This window comes from Amblyomma mixtum, chromosome 1, assembly GCF_055824585.1.
Source record: "Amblyomma mixtum isolate Tamu chromosome 1, ASM5582458v1, whole genome shotgun sequence".
NCBI classification, from domain to species: domain Eukaryota; kingdom Metazoa; phylum Arthropoda; class Arachnida; order Ixodida; family Ixodidae; genus Amblyomma; species Amblyomma mixtum.
Window position 1 is genome coordinate 317,651,291 of NC_143012.1, and position 6,023 is coordinate 317,657,313.

A 6,023-nucleotide genomic window follows, 5' to 3' on the forward strand; every position below is an offset into this window, starting at 1 on the left:
GTTGTGCAAATAAGAGTTGTGATGCTTTCACACTGAAAAGTCTATGCATAAGCATTCCTGAGTCATATCATCTCAAATGTCCCAGGTGTGGCACTCAACCATCTGAGATTTTGCTGAAAGGGTCATGCCGTTTGGGTCTGTGGGGAATATTAGTGCTCTTCTAAATTATTTGTGGCAAAAAAAAAAAAATTGACCACTTGAGCAGCTCTCAAAATGTATGGCTGCGTCACTAAAACATTGCTGAAAGGTGTGGTGGGCTCATTAACCTACATCTAAAGCTGGGCCCGACTGTAGGTTGCACTGGCTGGCATGGGATTTTAACGAAGCATTTAATGCATCCCTAAGCACATTCGGCTGTACTGTACGAATGCATCAAAACTTTGCTGTGGCTGTTGCTTAGCATGCCATCATAGAAGCACAGTGCATTCAATTTCCTCTCGCGACACTTGTGCAGCAGAGAATACCTACTTTCATTTGTTCATCTTTGGAGCTTTTAATTGGTTCATTTTGGCAAGTATAGCTTTGCCATTTTGCCAGCAGGGTACCACTAGTATTTGTAAAGCAACTCTGTGGCTCTGTTGACTTCCCTGATGCCAATCGAATATCAGCGTTCTTAATTGCAACGTCCTTAGGTATGTATTACTGGACTGTACCGTGGACTTCTTCAGTAAATGTGGATTATTTTCACATCTCACCCGTCTTTGTCATCGGCGGTGTATGTGCACAGAATAAAACGAATGCCTTATACAGAGTGAACAGTTTATTCACATATGCTACAAAGATTATAAAACATGTCAACGTAGGAGCTGTCAGTGGCTAGACTTTTCGCCTCCACTGGCTGGGCATTTTGCACGCACAGTCATTCTCGTGGCCTCATTTTTTTTTTCCCCAAGTAAAAAAAAAAAATGACTTCCACCGTGGTTGCCCCAAAGTACATTGAACACTCACAGCAGCAATTTGGCTGTACCTCATGGTGCTCTCAACAGTTAGTATAAACACTGAAACGAGCAATTTTCTTCACTGTGTAGCATGCTGAAGTCAAAGCTCGTTCATTTGAATTCCACGTGGGGACACATACGCAGTTCGAATTAACAAGTTCGAACGAAACTGAACAGAATGTGCATTACACTGCGATCAGGAAGCGGCCGGGTAGTGAGTGAGATTACCCTATTTTATTGTTCTAAAATATTCAGCAATCATCTTGTTGTTTTTTCCACAAAGGCAATGGCCAGCACCTTCTGTTCTAAAGCTTGAGCTTATTGGAAGGCTTCTTTGCCTTCAAAACTGAATTAGAAACAGGCAGCGTTCAGTGTGTACCATCTTGCGCAGCAGAGGGCCACACTGGAGCTGCTAATGGCATGCGACCACTTGTGAGCTTGGTCGCAAGCCTGTAAAATTGAACAGCGTGCGATCGTCTCGCAATTGCCGCTCCACGCAGGTTCCACGACTCGCAAATTCACACTAGCGAGTCGCGGACACTATGCAACCTTTTAAGTCGAAAAGCGGTTGCCAGGACAGCCGAATATATGTTGCCCGATTTTTCAGCCTTCCGAAACCGAGCCACAAGCTGCCAAACCAATGAGTGTGCTTTTTCGCGACATCCTGTTTCGATTATGCACAGCCGTTGACTTCGCGCGTAGTTTCAATCTTCTCTTGAAGAATATTGGTGCAATATTTACCGCGAATATATATTTATAAATCACTACACCGCTATGGCTGCTACCATTCGCGCAACGCAACTCAAAGGTTTGCTGGAAAACAGAAAAATGCATGCAGAAACATGAGCAAAAGGTCCGATTCATTCGTTTCGCTCATGCTGCAGCTTCGTGCACGACCATGTGGTTTCGGATTCAGAACGCCGGAGAGCTACGTAACGATGTGCCTGATTTTCTGTATCTGCCTGCTGTCATGTCAGCCATCGCTCAACAACAAAAGCTAACCCGGCAAGCTACTGAAGCCTTCGAGATCTGCGTTTACAAGCAACAGCCCGGCACAGATCTCGAAGGTCATGTGAGGCGGCGCAGCCTGCGCAGCCTTGTGGGAGTGTTTCTTGGTTCGCCTCATGCCCAAGGCACCCAGGCGGGGCACCGCGAAGTTCGAATTATCGGTGGCACCACCCATTCAAGTTTTGAACTAACGGGCTAAATTTTACACAGACTCGAATGAAGCTTGAACAAGCCATGTCATACAGTTGAAATTACCCAAAAATTTGAATTAAGCTTTCACTGTGCATGTTCTGCGCAACTTTCAGGAGGGTAACTAGCTTGCTAGGTGGCATATGCAGGTAGCCCATCATTTTGATGCGAATCAGGTTATTTGGCTTTCACAACAAACAATGCAAAGTCTTAACAGCTGGTATGGCTTATCATGAACTTCTTCGCAATGGTGCCGCCGCGGTGGCTCAGTGGCTATGGTGCTCGGCTGCTGACCCAAAAGACGCGGGTTCGATCCCGGCCGCGGCGGCTAGAATTTCTTTGGAGGAGAAATTCTAGAGGCCCGTGTACTGTGCGATGTCAGTGCACGTTAAAGAACCCCAGGTGGTCGAAATTTCCGGAGCCCTCCACTACGGCGTCTCTCATAGCCTTAGTCGCTTTGGGACGTTAAACCCCATAAACCAACCAAACCATCTTCGCAATGTTTCCCGCAAGGTAGTACAGAAGACAGTCCTTGGCTGCCAAGGGCTAGCTATCATCGCAGTTATCGTCCAAGCATTCGGTCGGCTCCAGGAAGGCATCACTTAACAGCTGTGGGGGGCTGTTGACCTGTAATTTAAACTATTTTCATCAGTGACAAGATAACTGCTAAACAAATGAAATGTAGGGCAGATGCAGAAAGAAATAACTTGGCCAGATTCACAAATCTATAGCATAGCATATCTTGCATGCCAAGATGCATATGCATGCATATGCTTGATAGTTATGCCTGGTTTGACGGCCGTCCACACATTGCCTGTACGGAGGCGGGGGAGGAGACGGAATCGGCGCGGTTAAAACTGCCCGCAGGAATGTGAGAGGAGGGTTGCCGGCTGCGACGCGGGCAACACCAAAGGCAACACGCGGCTGCAACGAAAGGTCCAACGGTGGGCGAGGAGGCGAACCGCGCAGTTGTAGCGACAGCGAGGACGCGACGCACATGCGCAGTAGCGCGCGGCCGCGCCGAAAGGTCAGGCGACGGAGTCGGCTGGGCTGCGACAGCGGCGAGGAGCGACCACCTGCGCGGCGCGTGACGTCACTCGGTTTCGCGCATGCGCATCACTCACCAGTTCGGCTCACTCGAAGCTCGGCTCTGACCCGCGTATAGTGAAGCTTTTCGCTTCAAAAATTGGCTGTGGTTTAGCTCTGGCTAAACTGGAGTGACGCGATAGCTACAGCTGGCCGAGTGGAACTCGCTGAGTCGAATTGCAAAGTTTCGCCGCTACGTTTCGCAGGGCGTTCCTTCTTCATCTTCGTTCCTGGACGTGGATTCACAGTTACTGCGTAATTTCCTTCCCTCAAATTCATTTTCTTCATTACGGCCCCTCTTTCTGTTTCTTCTTCCACTCCCACTTCTCCCTTCCTCTACAAACGGATGACGGGTGTCCACCAAGATATGCGAGACAGGTATACTGCATAATTTCCTTACCTCAAATACAATTTTCATTTTCTTCATTACGGCCCCTCTTTTTGTTTCTTCTTTCACTCCCACTTCCTCCCTTCCAGTACGGTGCGGTTCGGGTGTCCACCGAGGTGCGACCACGGTCGAGGTGCAACCACGGCGAAAGTGCGACCATGCTGAAGAGGCGAAGCGGCTGGCGTAGTGTAGCTATCGCCACAAAAACCCCTTGATACTGGAAGTAGCGGCTCTCTCCTGCACTTCCGCGCTTTCCTCGTCGATTATACTCGCCCGCCGACTGCGCGCGCGCCCATCGCGCGCTCGTCGGCCTGATGCGTTCGCTGGCACACGTAAGCGCGCCTAAGTTCGGGCTTTTTATGCGAAGCATATTACTAGAGCTACACTACAGCCCGTCGAGCGCGGCGGTGGAGCTGCCATTGACCTTTAGCGTGACCACGTTACACCACGTGACAACATGACGTCACAGCATAGGAGAGATGGGCTGCCGGCTCGCGCGGTCGGCCGCGGCGGTGGAGGCTCCACATCAGAGGCGCGGCGGCTGACCACGTGACAACATGACGTCACAGCAGAGGAGAGATGGGCTGCCGGCTCGCGCGGTCGGCCGCGGCGGTGGAGGCTCCACATCAGAGGCGCTGCAGCTGACCACGTGACGCTACAGCAGCGGTATAAAGCTGAGCTTGCCTCGCTCTCCGGGCACTTGGAAGAGGCGGCTTCGGCCGCGAGGAGTATCTGTTCTCGCTTCGGCGAGCGCGGCTTCGGCCGCTTCTTTTTGAGCAGCGTCCGCTCCGGCGGACGCAGTTGTTGCTGCGACGCGCGTCTTTTCTTTCCTCTTTCTCTTTCCTCTGATCTTTTAACTCTCCTCTATCTGCACGTGGCAGCGGTGGTGGCTTGGCTCGAGCCAGTAGCAGGCCCGTGCAATTTCCTCTTCATCCTTCTCTCAGTCACAACAACAACACAACAACAACTCCGGGCACTTACGAGGCGGCCAGGTGTTGGGATGCCGCCTAGAAGCAGGGCTGATTTGAACGAGAAGCGAAAGCTTCAGCGTGCCACAGAGACCGATGAAGAGCGGGATGAACGTCTGGCTAAGCGGCGTGCTCAATATGCGGCTCGGCGACAACGTTCTACAACAACTGACGAACAAAGCGAGGAACTTTACCAAGCCTAGCCATCAATATGCTTCGCATCTGACTAGGCTTAACCTTAGCTAAGCCTCAGCCATTTTTTCCCGCTCTATTACAAAACACGACCACTAGAAAGGGATGCGACATGCTTGACTCTACCACAAGCCACATTTATACCCTCTCGTTTGAACAATGAAGCGCTAAACGTGAGCGCTTGAGGCCTGAACAATTAATCCAAGCGTACTCCGTTCTCCTCAATACGGCAGAGTTTTTATCAACATAAGATTTACATTAAATTTGTATATTCCTCGCTATTTTCGGCACACTGGCACTCCGCTAAATGCAGATTTCACAGACAGACAGACGGACGGACGGACAGGCACTAAATGCGGGGAATGGACATTATAAGTGCTAGCGCACAAAAGCTTTAAATATGTTAAATACGACCAGTGCCCGACCCCAGTGAGAGCTACTAGGGTATGGTGGCCGTAAATCACACAGTTTGGCTTACACATGCCGGGCATTACGTGTAAAAATTCTGCGAGGCGACGTCATCAAATAACCCTACTGAGTACACATAAAGATGCAGAATGCAATAAAAGCACACATCGAAAAGAGTCATACAAGAGGGACACGCCCATTACACACACGTAATTGTTTCTCAGCCTTTTATACTCCGTAAATCTGCACCTGTATTACGGGCTATAGTGGCTCTTACCCGTTGAGCTAAGATACTAGCCTTAATTATGAGGTTGTGAGTCTAGGAACAGTAGTAGTCTATCTAACCGCACGCCGCTGCAGAAATGTTTATTTACAAAACAATTTCATCCGCACAACAGTCTGTGGCTATTAGATTCTACGACTTTATTTTAGGTTTGAAGGAAAGGTTTCTAACCAGGTACTAACTAGCTACCATAGGCAGTAAAAGGATGGGAAAGGCTGAGTTTTACTAGCTACCTTGAAGAGGGTAGAAATACAGTCTAGCCCGGTTATAACGAAGTCGGCGGGAATCGGAAATCACTTCGCTATATCCGCTATTTTCTTATATGTGGACTACGAAAAAAAAATGCAAACATCGGCATACCGATTTATTGCCGCTGAAAGAAGTCGTCCAGCGTCCCCTGAAGACGTTTCGCGAGTGCGGACTTCAGGATTGCGGCTTCCATACTATCCAACTGCGAAGCAAAGATCTGGTCGAACTCCGCGATAACGCGATAACGATAAAAATGAACCACGCTTCCAACTGCCTGGGAGAAATAGAGAACCGAGATTGGCCAAGACGGCCGC